General features: G+C 45.1%; 1 protein-coding gene across 1 annotated transcript in view; it reads left to right on the forward strand.

Annotated features, from left to right (window-relative positions):
* Window positions 1-12,531: 12,531 nt before the first annotated feature.
* TP73 (tumor protein p73) overlaps window positions 12,532-15,553 on the forward strand; it is a 54,724-nt gene continuing 51,702 nt past the window's right edge. The window contains exon 1 of the mRNA XM_020808026.3: window positions 12,532-12,642. The gene's annotated coding sequence lies outside the window, so the exon portion shown is untranslated. The remainder of the gene's footprint in view (window positions 12,643-15,553) is intronic.

The following is a 15,553-nucleotide window of genomic DNA, read 5'->3' on the forward strand; positions in this document are numbered from 1 at the left end:
ACACACACACACACACACACACACACACACACACACACACACGACTTAACGGCTCAACAACAACAATTCTGTATACAGAATTGCAGGATAGTATATATATTGCAAGCAATGTCACTCACAAATGTCAGATAGGGAGGAAAACAGAGATTTTATTGCAGTTTTTGGAATTCCAGGACTTGATGCTTGCAAGAAATCTGGGGACTTTAGAGCTTTTTAAAAAATCCCCTCAACAACGACAACAACTTACAAGTCCCCAGATTTCTTGCAAGCATCAAGTCCTGGATTTCTAAAAAACTGCAATAAAATCTTTGTTTTTCCTCCGCTGAGCTCTGATCTATGTGACATTTGTGAGTGACATTGCCTGCAATGAACTCAAGATGGCGTAAATGGCTCTCCTTTCCAATGGCATTCTCCCCCCCCCCGCAAAAAAAATTAGGGAGAAGACAAGGAGCTTGGAAAAGGTTGCTTTTAGACGACAACACCCAGTATTACAGTTTTAGGGTGCAGTTTTGGGTCAATGAACTAGGCCAGTTCTGTAGGGCACAGTTTAATATTCCTTGTCAGGGGCAGAATGTGCAAAAAATTCCCAGCATGTTCGGTGTTGTAAATCTCCAGGAAAAGGCTTCTGTCGGAAACATTAACAATCCTCTGCCTGGCAGGGTGGATCACCTGGTGCCCTTGCCCATCACTGCTTCTACATTGGCGCGACTACAACATCCATTATCCTGGCTCACACCACACTCGCGGATTGGTGATGCTGGGAGTGGAGGAAGAGAGGAGCTGTAAGATCAGCTCATTGGCCAAGCACAGAGGGCTGCAAAAGAAGCCAGGAAAAGTTACTTTGGGGGACTACAGAACCCAGAGTGCACCAACAGCGAGAGTCTGGTACCTCTATTGCAAGAAGGAAGGAAGGAAGGAAGGAAGGAAGGAAGGAAGGAAGGAAGGAAGGAAGGAAGGAAAAGAGAGAAAGGGGGAAGGGAGGAAGGGTCCCAAAGACCAATTTCAGAGCACAGGAAAATGTAGTTGCTGGCTGTGGATTTTGGGACTTGTCGTCCAAAATGCAATTTTTGCCCCCAGTTTCAAGGTCATCACCGCTTCCCCCCCCCCTCCCCGGCTCTGCCATTGAAACGATGCCAGAAAACTCCCAGGAAGTTGCGTGTCACTCCTGAGCCTTGGGACTTTAACCCTTTAAGTCCCTTCCAGGTGATTCGAAGACGCGCATCGGGAACATTTCCTGAAGCCAACCATTTCCCATCCGCATTGAGCAGATCAGGACTTTTCTCTCCTCTTTTTTCCCCCCATTGAGAGACAGCCCAGCTTATATTTTCTAGGACTCCAAAGGCGCGTGGCACTGAAACATGCGTGGCACTGAAACATATACGAGCCTAGAGGGACAACCTTTTTAAGAGGAAGAAATAAGCAGTTGTTTTAAGAGTCTTTAGATTCTTCGTTTTCATTTCTTTCTTTCCTTCCTTTCTTTTTCTTTTTCCTGCACGAAAGGTTTGGAGAAAGCGAACTTCCTTTTCTGCTGTGGGTTCATGGGGGGGGGGAACCTTTAAAATAAATATACAAGCTTTCGTGTGATGTCTGTGTCCCTGGAGGTCAAATATATAGCTTCAGGACATTTACTCACAAGGAATTCTATGTGCGGTGGTCTGCTCAGGTCTTGCAAACCCAAGCCTGTGGCTTCCTTTAGCAAGTCAGTCCATCTCATATTGGATCTTCCTCTTTTCCTGCTGCTTTCAACTTTTTCTAGCCTTACTGTCTATTCCAGAGAATCCTGCCTTCTCATGAGGTGCCCAAAATAGGGATCCGGCCTCCAGGCGGCTTACCGTCCTCACACCAATAAAATGCGCACATGCGAAAGAAACAAATATATAAATGCAGCTCTTGGTGTGCTCACCAACTGATGTTTCAGGAACCTGATAATTTTCTTCTTCCTCCTCCTCCTCCTCCTCCTCCTCCTCCTCCTCATAGGAACAGCATTACTATCATCTTAATGATCCCACAGTTCAAGGCGGAGCAGTCAGCATTTTGCATATTCCCTTGCCTTAATTCAATAAAATCAAATGCTGAACGGTGTTTAAGAACAGAGGGGCAGAGATTTGGCCTCATAAAACCTAAGGCGATGGGAGGAAGGTGGGTGAAGAAACCACGCAGGCCCGCTTCGTCGGAGGAGCGCCCACTGCCCCGTTTACACCCGGAGAGCCTGGTGGCAGAATTCGAACTCAGCGCTCGCTCGTTCGACTTGGGCGATTCTGGTGGGGCTCCCTGGGACCCGCGGGGAGTCGATTCGGATTCAGGAGAAGGGCACTTCCCCATGGCATCGTCTCGCAACTTCGATCCGGATTTATTCGCGGGCTGGGGACGGCGGCCAGAGAGCAAGGAGTCCCGTTTTAAGTGCGAGGTCTGTTTTCAGGCTGATCCGAATTACTGGTCCCTTGCCTTCATTTCGTTCTGATCCTGGTTTTGTTTCTTTTCCATGTACAATAACGGCGCTATAAGAAGAGAATTCATATAATAAAGTCATTCTAACATTGAAATATTAGAATTCTAATATCAGAATATTAAAACTCCGATATTAGAATTCGAATCCTGAAATACTGTATTAGAATATTAGAATTCGAATATTAGAATATTAGCGTTCGAATATTGGAATATTAGAATTCGAATACTAGAATATTAGAATTCGAATATTAGAATTTTAAGAATTCTAGTATGAGAATATTGAAAATCGAATACTGGAATATTTGAATATTAGAACGGTGAGCATATTAGAATTCTAATATTGGAATAATTTCCTCATATATTATTACTTCTGAGTTTTCAAGCTCCCTCTGCACAGCCGTGAAACTCTATTCTATTCAATTCTATTTTTTCAGGATGAGATCCTTCCCTCTGTTCTGCTGGGTGTTTAATCTGTTACACCAATTATTGCTTGTGGTAACAGCCGATCCCTATTCAGTCAGACAACCACCCCCGTTTCTCCCCCCCCCCCCAACTAATAAAGAGAGTTCGCGTAAACAACAAACGAACCACCCGCCAGGCACCCAAGGAAAAAAAATTAGGAAATAAAAAATTAAAACACCCGCAAAGAAGGAGAACATACAGGATTCTGCGCGAGGCAACCAATCTCTGAAGGGGTGTCTTGCGTTCTCTTAAGGTATATTTCACCTTTTCTTACATAGCTTTTGCGATTAATATTTTTTGGGGGGGGGCGGGCGGCGTTGTTCCCGGTGATCAGAAAGCGTGGGGACGGCATTGAACACTAGCAATAGCAAACCATAATAACAACAATAGCAACAGTAATAATGCCTAGAATCTCGTAGGTCTTTTTTTTTGGGGGGGGGTGACCTAATAATATTTAAGGAACTAAAGCCAGCCACCATTTGCTGCGCTGCTTATAAAGGAAATAATAATAATAAAGATAGATTTTTTCCTCTATGAGTCTCCCTGGCTTCATTCTCAATAGCAATTGAATGGCAATCAAAACGTCCCCCTGGAGAATTAATAGATGCTGTTGTTTTTAAATGGGTGTGTTTGTGAATTTTGGGAAAGGCATGGTAAAAACTTCAGAATAATTTGGATTTTAAAAAATGAAATCCTGTCTTCTCTTTTTTTTAAAGGCGGTGTAAGAAAGACGAGAAAACTGGAAGGAGGGATTAGGGTGTTTTAAAAATTATAATTATTTATGATTTTTAGTGATGTATGCAAAGAAGTAGAAGCACCGCAAGGAGTTGATTTGAAATCAGCTCGTCCAGAATGAACGGAAGTTGTGAGTTAAATATAATTTCCCTCTTAGTTAAGAGTCGCCCCATTGAATGAATGGAGTATCTTCATCCCCTCCATTGCACTACCGTACTTCCCAGGGACTTCAAAAGGTCTCCCCCAGTTGGGAATGTTACGGGTTTTAGTCGATCTGGAGATGTTATGGTTTTTTTTTTAAGACTACAAATCCCAAAATGTGCAGTTTTGGGGATTGTGAGCCCAAAACCCCACCGCCACCTTACTAACATTTCTGTGCGTGTGAAGGGAGAGACGTAGGACAGAAGGATGCCCGAGATATGAGATCTACAGCAAAATCCCCCTGGAGAGATTATATATAAATCCTAAAATTAAAAAAATAAATAAATAAAGCAAAACACGAGGAAACGTGGATGTGGGCAGAAACGCGTGGAAAGGTTAGAAGAGAAAATAGCGGATTAGAGGCATCGATGACACTAAAGATTTAGAGAGGCGGACGTGTTTCCCCCGCCAATCGAACGCAGAGCGCGCCTGTGTTTTTCCCCACCGGCACGTGGGAATAGGGAAGACACGTGTCTCTCTGAGCAGCCGCTGTCTAGAGAAACGAGGAGGACCCAGATCTGCGTGTCAGCCAGAGAACGGTGGAGAAGTTACTGGGGCAAAATGCTGTAACGGGGAACCACTACCAGCAAGCTACGTCACAAGGAAAACCTGCCAAAAGATTATTCCACGAAAGTGCCGGCGTGTATGGCATTGGTATTTATATATTTCATGACAAGATTTCTAACCCGCCTTGTATCAAAAGATCTCAGGTTGGGCCTGATCCATAAAGATCACGTTCCAAGAAAGGGACGCAATTTAAATAGCATTGAGAATTAGGACACGTGGGGAAAAAAAGAATTTTTATACAAAGAATATTGATAATATAAATATAATCTTTAAAGAAATACATAACACGGAGCAAAAAGAGTATGCAGACAACCTTGCAAAATATTTACGTTCTGCTGTTGTATGCAATTTATACATTCTGTGTGTGTATGTGTGTGTACACACACACACACACACACAAATCATATATATATACCTGTGTGCATTCTGTGTTTGTGTGTATACACACATACACTACACATGACGATAATTATATAGTCTGTACAGCACTGTCCAAATCAGTGGATTTTTCCCTAAGCAGGGTGGCATAAACATGTAATAATTAAATATTAAGTAAATAAATATTCATTCTGAATTTTGGCGGGCTGGACATTAACTTTTATTAATATAATAAAATCCTGTTTTTTTGCATAAAGCATCTATCTATCTATCTATCTATCTATCTATCTATCTATCTATCTATCTATCTATCTATCTATCTATCTATCTATCTATCTATCTATCTATCTATCTATCTATCTATCTATCTATCTATCTATCTATCTATCATTATGCATTATTATGCACTGCTGCTCTGACAGGTCTTTTAGTACTACTTCGGTTTACCATCTCGGAGTGGCTTTCGTTCATTCCTTTTTAATACTTGCATACTTTTTTAATATAGATTCCATACTCTCTTTTAATTATGTAAGACGGCCTTTTATATTCACTGTTCTTAGGTCTCAGTATTGTCTTTTGATGCTGTAAACCGCCCTTGTAGACTCATTGTTTTGAGCTTTAAATATCTTTCAAGATCATGAGCTGCCTTGTGTGTTTGTGTTTTAAGGCAGGGCAAAAATATTGTAAACAAATAAAATGATAGACAGACAGACAGACAGACAGACAGACAGACAAGTCATAGGGGTTTCTCTGGGGAGAATACATATATATGTATATTTAACACTTTGTGATTTTATGCAGTTGTGAGCGTTGCTAGGATTTTTTGTTCACCGAGTCTGTCCTTGTGATCCTGTTTTAAGCTTCGCAGGGGAGGCAACGGGGGTTTGATTTGGGATTGGAGGCGAAATGGGGCTGGGGAGGAGCGCACGCCTCCCTCCACCTCCTCCTCTCCTGTTTCTCTGTTCCCGCCTGACCTCACCCAAAAGGCGCCCTTTTCCTCCTGCAAGAGCCTCCCAGGAAAGGGTTAAAGAAAACAAGCCCGGCAACACCGGCGGGCACTGCCCCCCCCTTTCCTCCTGGCTGCCTCTGATGGGCAAAGGACGGAGGAAGAGTCTGCAGGCCATCCGGACACCCCTTCCAAGCCGGGCAGAAGGAGGGACACCACGCGCCCCTCCCGCCCCCGAGATGAGCCAGGGGGTTTTGCCTGGGCCAGGGGGGACCAGTACCTGGGAGCCCTCCCCTTGGGCAACAGGAGCAGCCAACTCTCGAGTCAGCCAGGTAGGGAAAAGAAGCGGGATCGAGGCCATGGGCCAAGAAAGAAGGAGTCCTCTGGATGCTCATGGCCAACTGGCAGGTTTACTGCACCAGGTTATGGAGGTTCTACACTTTTTTGGGGGGGGGGAAGAGGACAGTGGGTTGAATCCAGGTTGATGCCCCCCTGAATATCCCTCATGCTCATCCTGGCTAATGCTTGCTCGTTTGTTTCATTTCTTTGTGTTGTGAGTTCATGACAGCTTAAACACAACGGCCAACATCCTTCCCAGCTTCCTCCTCATGACAACAGCCCTGTGAGGTGGGTCGGGTGGAGGAAAAAAGACTAGCTCAAGGTCACCTTGGTGAATTACTATGGCTATGTAGGAATTTGAATCTGGATCTCCCCACAGCCAATCAGACACACTAATCACAATACCATATTGGCCCTGATTTTGATAGGTTTGCTTTAAATATACCAGGGACCTGATCCATCCCATCTCTCTCTCCCTTGCTCTCTCTCTGCTCCATTACCCATCTATCTACTCATCTGTCCTCTGTCTCTGTCTTAGCCATCAACTGAGCCATTGATTTCTGCCTTGGCAAGGGGTCAGTCTAGATGACCCATGGGGGATCCCTTCCCATGAGACAATTCTATGCTCTACCTATTTATTCTTCATCTCCAGGAATTAAAAGTCAGACCAAGCACCAGATCTGGTCAAAACTCTGAAGACCTTTTAAAGCACCCATCTCGCCATGTGTGTGTCACTACAACTCCCATCACACACATACACCAAATGAATGGGGATAATGGGAATTGTGGTCCAGCACCTCTTGTTTGTACAGTGTCAGGTTTCAAATTGGTGAAGTTCCCTTGCTGATTAAATGACATCTGGGATGGGGGCAGTTAGCCCCCACACAGGAGGGGTCATGGACATACACACACCCACAGAGAGAGAGCGAGAGAGAGAGAGAGAGAGAGAGAGAGAGAAGGAGAGAGAGGCATGAGGAAGACAGACAGAGAGAAGAGCAAATAGACAAATAAACAGACAGGAACAAGATGAGATTAAGACATGCTAAGCATCTGTGTCAAGTCGGAGAGGCCTCATTGCATTACCAAAAATGTGTATTATTCAAACAAATTCCTTCCTTCCTTCCTTCCTCCCTCCCTTCCTTCCTTCCTTCCTTCCTTCCTTCCTTCCTTCCTTCCTTCCTTCCTTCCTTCCTTCCTTCCTTCCTTATGATTTGACACCCAAAGCTGTGGCTTGTCTATTAGTGTGTGTGTGTGTGTGTGAATCAGGCACTGGATGGGCATACAGGAAAACTGATGGATAGATAGATATGATGATAGAGAAATCAATAGTGATCCCTCTGTGGAAGGAAAAATGGAGTTTTTCAGCCTCTCTCCCTCTAGCCACCACACCTTCACCATTTCTGTTGGCTCTCCAGAAGCGGGGAGCAAGAGTGAACATACTTCAGTCAGGGAGCCTGAGAAAAGTTACATTTTTGTTTTGCTCCCTCTCAGCCAGTCTCGCCTCTCTTTCTTTCTGGAAAATGTCATCCTCTCTCTGTCATGTTGCAGCCTAAGTCTCCCAAGCTCTCTCAAACTGTCTGTCTCCAGTCGGGTCCGCCTGCCTATTGAGTCTCACAACCCCTAAGGAAAAGTTAGGAATACATGCTGCGGCTTTAGGCCGACTCTGACCATTGGTCAACACAGCCCTGGGCTGTTGTTCTTCCAAACGCAGCTTTCTGGGGATGCTGGCAGCGGGGCTATAGCCCCGGTCTCTCCCTGGAAACCATCCTGCCCACAGTTAAGAAGCTTAAAGTCCTGCTTAAAGGCCGTGGAAGCCGAAAGGTCCAAATAGACAGAAAAAGGCCCTAAAACTTGGATTTTTGCCCCATTTAAGAACGTGCCAGGTTGCCACCCACCAGTGGCCTGGGAGGAGCCTTGTCTGCATGAGCGTGGGGTCACCCGGCCGGCGTGGTTCCACGGTGTGTTTCTATGGCAGTTGCCATAGAGGTTAGTGTAACCGACGAGGGGATTCTGCACTCCGGCAGGTACAAATTGTAACAGAACTAATCTAAAGCAGGAGCTCCCCGGTGAGCGTGGAGAAAACAAGATCCATCTGAGGGCACACCGTTTCCTTTGCATCTGTTCTGGCCTGGGGCCGGGAAGGGAGAATTCTCCCCACGGTCATTCCTCCCAGGCTCCGGGCCTCGAGCGCCGAAATTAATAAGGTCCTTGAACATCCCAGGGGAATTAGCCGCCTTGGGTTCTCCTTAAGAGGAAAGGCGAGACAGACAAATAAACAGATAAACAAACAAGGCAGGCTTACCTCCAGTCCTCCTTGAACATCTGAGCAAAGGGCTAAGAACGGGTTAAGACAGATGACACAGACTCCCCTTTCTAGCCTGCGGTGCATGAGGGATGATGTTGAGGATGATGGCAGCGACAGCAACCACAAGAACTCGGGGAAAGCCAGTGTATTAGTTACATTCGTATCAAAGCATCGGTTATGTTTTTAACACATGCATTAGTTATATTAGTAAAAACAAAAGGAGTAGTTACATTTCTAACAAAGGTATGAGTTGTGTTATATTGTAGTCTATTTGTAACAAAGGTAGTTTTTGCATTAGTAACTAAAGTATTAGTTACATTGGTAACGAAGGTATTAGCTGCATCAGTCATCATCTAACTCTGCTTTAGGGATAACAAATATTATAGCCGGTCACCCTACCCAAGCCCCCCCCCATTCACTCTTGATTTGGCATTGATTCAGTGAGTCTCCTGTACCTGAGATAGCAAGGTGAGGCTGATCTGAGAAGATATTTGGGGTCTGGACTGCCGACGGGGACCCAAGTCATTCGGTCTCAGTGTTTTCCAGCCCCCCATTTAGAGAGAAGGAAAGGAATAAGGACCAAGGTAGCAGGTGCTGCCAGATGTTGACTATGTAACATCGTTCAGCAGGGCCTTCTCTGTGGTGGCCCCTTTTAAAAAGGTTCTGTTCTATCAGATGTTAGCCTGGATCGATCGTTGTGGTTGCAACATCCAGTTGTGTCTCAGTTTTGGCAAAGGGTTTTCACATGGCAAAACAGATATCAAGAAAAGCCTCTTTTAAGATAAAGCATGGATATTTTGGACACACATTTTTAACCTTAAACACCCCACCCCCAGAATTTTCTCCACCCTTTCCTTTAAAGAGTGTTTATATCAGACTTAGGGATGTAAAATTTCCAAAAATTTCCTTTTCCCCCCAGAAAAAAACAGGGGGGAAATGTCTCCCCCCAAATATATACGTCTGTCTTAACCCTATAATGGCATTATTACAATAATGAATTTAAACATCAAGGTGTCAGAAGGGGCAGGGAGACCCCGTCTTCTTATCTGTGATCCATGTATATATGCATGCAAAGTTGTCTAGACTGGATCAACTGATATCAACTGGAAATTTCCATTTCTCTCTCTCCAGGCAACAGAACTTAAGGCAAGTTTTCCCTGGAAAAATGGACATTTTTGGAAATTTTGCACCTCCAATCAGATTTCACTGAATTATGACTTTATTGCAGGGTGCAAAAGTTCGTTCCCCCCCCCCTGTTTTTACCTCTTTGTATTGGGCTTTATTCATGTCTGTGTCACTGTGGAGTTAAGGTTTGTGGGCCCCATGCATTTTGAGGAATAACACAAATAAAAATACCTAAATTGGGTTTTTTTCCTTTCCAACCCTGCTTCTAAGGTGCTCAGCGCCAGGAAGCAGCTGGAGAATCAATTCACCTTTCTGCCTTTACCAGTTGTGTGGGCTTTTAATTGCTTGCCGTCTGTTTATTGCAGTTAAAAAGGCCCCCAAAGATTCGATCTCATGGGGGGGAACCAAGGAGAAAGAGGGATGTTCCCGACTAATTGGCCAGGGCAGGTACAGAGTTACCGTCACTGTTACACTCACCTGAAATACCTGTCTGTTCCCAACACAGCCTCTGCAAAACTGGTGTCCTGGAAATGCCGGATTAAACCGGCAGCATTCTGCACACCTGCGGTTGTTAAAATCTGGACTGCAGATTTCATAACAGAGGCGGCCTTTTTTTTAAATTTCTGGAAGGGGAGGGTTCTCCTGGAAGATTGGAGCTTGCAGGCTCTGACTCTGAATTCGAAGTGCGTGTTTCGAAGGAAAGCACTCTGCACGTGGCTAGAGGAAGTCTTTGCACTGAGCACAGCTTCGGTTATACAGTTTATAGCTCGTACCAAGAGGTCTGTAAGGAACCAGAGAGGGCCTCTATAAATGACTATGAAAGGGGGTCATTTCATAGCTGGACTATGGAGTTTATGAAAGAGGTGACTTGCCAAAATATTGATTCAAGGACCCTACTGAAATGCTATTTAAGGTACAGGATTTGGAGCAATATGTATTTTAAAAAAACAAAGATATCTCGTGGTACCTTTGAAACTCATATTTAATTCAGAATTAACTTTTCTGGATTTTGTTCCACTTTCTTAGTCATATCGAGTAGAACGGTTGGGTCATAGCTTGATAACCTGTGTGTGTGATAATTTTTTTGGGGGGGACCCAACCAAAGTGAATGAAGAACGAGCTTATGAAGTATTGGTTATGTGAGCATCCTGGCAATAAGGAGGCTAAGAACTGCTGGATAGCTTTTAAGGTAGAGTCAGAGGTTGGGGGTTCGAATCTCCCCCCCCAGGGGCTGGACCGGATGATCCTCAGGGTCCCTTCCAGCTCTGCAGATCTAAGGTGGCGGTTTTTGCAATTAGCTAATGCAAAACGTCTGCAGGCTAATCTACAATGGACCGTTCTTTCCCTTTTGTCTCTGAAATCTTAAGGCAAGGCGTTTGGTTTTCAGAAAAGCTGTTGCAGCGCCGATACCGCAGAAAACCTTCAAAGACAGTTGAGGTGTTGGAAAAATACATTCAAAGAGGAGACCATCCGTACGGCTGCTTAATTGCATGCAAGGCACACCATCAGATAATTAACCTTCAATTTCCCCGCCCCACCCATCCTTCCCTGACGCCCAGAAATGTCAACAAGACCCTCTTGTAATTATCAGCATCTTCAATCATCTTTTCTGTTCCGTTTGTTTTCTACACAAAGCATGTCCCAACTTGTGGCTTGATTCTTAATTTTCGATCATGGCCGGTGTTTTAGCTAATTGTGGATGGTAATGAGAGAAAATCAAGAACAACAGTGACCCACCTTCCTTCCACTTTCCAGGAAAAAGCTGCTTTTGTGGGTCAACAAGCCAACTAATTGGATTTTAAAAAGGGGAAATATTGTCGTGTATCCGAAGCTGCTTTCATGCGTGACCCCCGCCTCCCCACAGAAGATCCACTGCTTCAGAAGATATTTGAGGAAAATATTCATTGATTTCAATGAACTCAGTGACCAAACAGCTCTCCGCCATCAGCGTGGTCCAAGCGGCAGAGAACTTTCTGAAAACACAGAACATCGCACCTAAATCCACCGCACAACTTAGGATGGATAAGAAACTGGATTAATTCTTAAAAATGTCACGACAATGTGGCAAGTTTGCCTATAATGGCCTTATTACAATAATGATTTTAAAAATCAGGGTGTCAGAAGGGTCAGGGAGACCCCATCTTCCTATCTGTGGTCCACAGTGGCCAAAACCCTGTTATCAATTTTGGGGTGCATGTGTGCAAATGTTGTGTAAATTGCAGTCGCGGATTGTAATTCATTCTCCTGCTTGCTTTTCTAGTTGTTCACTTGGTTGTGCGACGGGCGCATGACTCGTGTGTTTTTTAAATTCGTGGCAGTTCCCTGCTGGACTTTTTTTGGCGATTCCAGTTACGCACGCATAAATTCCCAACAGGAGGCTAGCCGGAGTTAAGAAAGCAGAACTTTAAAATTTAAAAACTCCCGTTTGAAAAAGGGAATCTAGACAGGTAATAAATATATAAATAAAATAGTTTCTTCACACAGGCGAGGGCACAAGTTGTGGAGCCCTCTCACCATTGCATCTCTCTCTGTTTTTGCGTTGTTGTTAAGGGCCATCAAGTCATCTTGACTTACGGCAACCCTATGGAAGAGCCGTCTCCAAAATGGGCTTCCTTCCACTGCTCAGCTCAGTTCTTGCAAATGTCAAGCCCTGTGGCTTCCTTTCAGGAATCATTCCCTCTCATCTTGGGGTCTTCCTCTTTTCCTGCTGCCTTTCCCCCTTTCCCGGCATGGCGCTCTTTCCCAGAGAAACCTGCCTTCTTGGGATGTTAAAAGCCTCCCAAGGAGACCTGAGCAGGAGAAATTCACAGGCAAAGAATGTTCCCCATGAGAGGCTGCAGGTCAGCCAGCTTTGAACCCGGGAGACTGGCTTCATTACAGGATTAATTCGCTCTTCAAGGCCGACACTCTTGGTGGAACGCGGGAACCCTGCCTGCTACACTCGGTGTTTCAGGAAGGAGTGTGCAGGGTTTATTTTTTCCCCTCCTCTGCATAGCTTTCAACAGCTCCAGTGTCATCACCTTGGAGACCGGGACGCTACCGAGTTGACGATCTGCTCGGTACAAAAATCTCAATCTTTTAAAGCCTCGCTCAGAGGGAGGGGGGACCCCCCAACCCCCAGGGGGGGTACCATCGGGTAAGTTATATTTTCTCCCTCTCCTCTCACCAGCTCACCGGGGCTTTTTGACGAAAAGGTCTAGCTTAGGAGAAGCGGATTGCGACCTAGGATGGCTTTATCTGTTGTTCCGTTGAAGGGGCTGAACACTGGAAGCAGAGGGAAAGCAATGTCCGCCTTCTACGCTGATTCACTGGCATGACGTATTGGTGCACGTTCTCTAAGGTGGCATTGCTGAATCATAGAATCACGGAGTAGGAAGGGGCCTCTAAGGCCATCAAGCCCAACCCCCTGCTCAAGGCAGGAATCCAACTCAAAGCGGAAGGTGGCCCAGTTTTCTCTTAAAGGCTTTCAGTGTTGGAACACTCACCACTTGCCAAGGTTCCATCATCGTACTGCTCAAACAATTGAGAAGTTTTTCCTAATATTCAGTCGAAATCTGGCTTCCTGTCACTTGAGCCCATGATGACGTCTCCTGCACTCTGGCAGGATCGAGAACAGATCCTAGCTGGAAGCAGAGTGAGCAGCAAACAGATCTCTCGGCGAAATGGAAGGACAGAGTTCATTGCGCTTGCTTGACGCACTGGCTTCAGTTATGACGCCCACTCCTCGCTTTTGGGACAACAAAGCCCAGAATGCTCTAGCCGGCACATACAAAAGACACAGGGCAGAAGGTTTCCAGGCATCTGGTCACCGATGATCAGATTTTGGCACTGCTTCAATGTTGCTCATTCGAACGGTCAGGATTTTAAAAACTACATAGTGGGCCAAGGGCCCTTGATTTAAAAGGAAGCTGACCCATGTGGTACATGTGTGTGTTGGCTGACAGCTTTAAATCTCTCACCCAAATCAGTGGCATCTTTTAAAAACAAACAAACAAACAGCCCATTGTTGGCTTAACTTGGGCCAGATTCAGGCAATAAGGGTTATAAAATTGTTGTTTGTGGGCTGTTGCTAAATGTGGGTCACCGCCAGTCCTTGGAAAGAATTATGACTCTGGATTAAAGTTTCCAAAACACTGCAGCAGTCAACACTGGTGGAAGGGTTCCAGGAATTCTTTCCCCCCCAAATCTACCTTTTGGAGTTGAAGCACCACGGGTGAATATGGATGCCTTACGAAGTTTGTTGTTGTTGTTGTTTAGTTGTGAAGTTGTGTCCTACTCTTCGTGACCCCATGGACCAGAGCACGCCAGGCCCTCCTGTCTTCCACTGCCTCCCAGAGTTAGGTCAAAGTCATGTTGGTCGCTTCGATGACCCTGTCCAACCATCTCCTCCTCTGTCGTCCCCTTCTCCTCTTGCCTTCACACTCTCCCAGCATCAGGGTCTTTTCTAGGGAATCTTCTCTTCTCATGAGATGGCCAAAGTATTGGAGCCTCAGCTTCAGGATCCGTCCTTCCAGGGAGCACTCAGGGTTGATTTCCTTCAGAACAGATAGGTTTGTTCTCCTTGCAGTCCAGGGGACTCTCAAGAGTCTCCTCCAGCACCACAATTCAAAAGCATCACAAAAGCTTGCAAAGTTGTTTGATGGTGGCTACTCTATCAGAGTCCAAGTCCTGATTTGGGCTGGAAAGGAAATACATTATGTTCCCCATATCCACAGATACTGGTTCCAAGCCTACATCCAAGGATGCATTTTTAAAAAAATGGATTATAACAAATGCTTTTTTAACAGAGAACACCATAAATAGTCTTTGGCTCTCTCTGATGGCCAGTTTTAGTAATGACGCCATGGAAATATATTTCTCTAGCGAATGCTATACTGGACGAAACTCCAATTTTACAAGTGAAATGAACTAAATATTCATTGGCTCTAAGAGTCTTGGGTGTGTGGTTACATTTCACAAATGGACCTTGAGCTTGTTTGGAGGTTCTAGCAGGGGAGCGCAGCTATCGTATACCCTTGACCGAAGAACGGTACACTCCTTCTATCTGGGATGGTCGTCCTCTTCCACTGAGCGCGCAGCTTCGGGAGGGACGCACATGGAGCGGTGAGGGAGGAAGGGGACACCCGCCTAGCCAGCCAGATCAGCCGAATCAACCCTGGCGATCAATGGGGTGACAGATGTCGCAGCCAGATCGCCCTCACATCCTACATTTCACATGCATTGATCTATGGCCTATGTTAGGTTGTAAGCATTCTTCCAGGAGACAGAAAACAGATGACACGCATGAGCAAAAAGGAGGGAGAAGTAGGGGTGGGGGATATATATAAAAGTTAAAAAAAAGATAGTGAAGGAACGGCTTGTGTTAATGTGGGGAATACTGGCAGTTTTTAACCTTTGAGCATTGTGTTGAAAGATGGGGCCTGGGAGGTGTGGGAAAAAAAATAGCAGCGGCAGTAGATAACAGCAGAAGTATTACATTTGGTAATGACATGAGAAACCTGGGCTTGTATTCAGTCCACTGGCATGGGTGTCTTTCATGTGTATAAATTTTCTCCCAGCTGTTTCTCTCTGTATTTTTGATTTGTAATGATTCTGGTTTACTTTGGCTAAGTCTAAATCCAGTTCATTGATGTAGGTCAGAATCCTTTGCTGTCTGAGCTGGGCAGCAAAATGCTCTGTGCTGGTTTTTTAAAAATAGTGTTGCCATTGTTTTCAATGGGTGAGATTCAAGCCCCATGAATACTTGGAGAGAAGTGAGCAGGACTTGTGAAGTGTTCCACTTTGGCCGTGGTCCTAAGCATTTTTAATACCTCTTGCAATGCCACTCTGCTGCGTGATGATGATTCTTTTTATACCATCACAAGATCTTTTCTGGAGAAACAGGAGCAGGTACATTTTACATCCATCAGAAGGGAGAGAAAGGTGGGGCAAAAATCAAGTTATTGGAACTGCTGGATAGTTCAGTGGTTTAAGGTCTCTGGTTGTGGAGCCAGAGATTGAGGGTTCGAATCCCCCCAGGGGTGCCTCCTTGAGGACCCATACGATCC

This window comes from Pogona vitticeps, chromosome 7 (assembly GCF_051106095.1).
Source record: "Pogona vitticeps strain Pit_001003342236 chromosome 7, PviZW2.1, whole genome shotgun sequence".
Classification (NCBI taxonomy): Eukaryota; Metazoa; Chordata; class Lepidosauria; order Squamata; family Agamidae; genus Pogona; species Pogona vitticeps.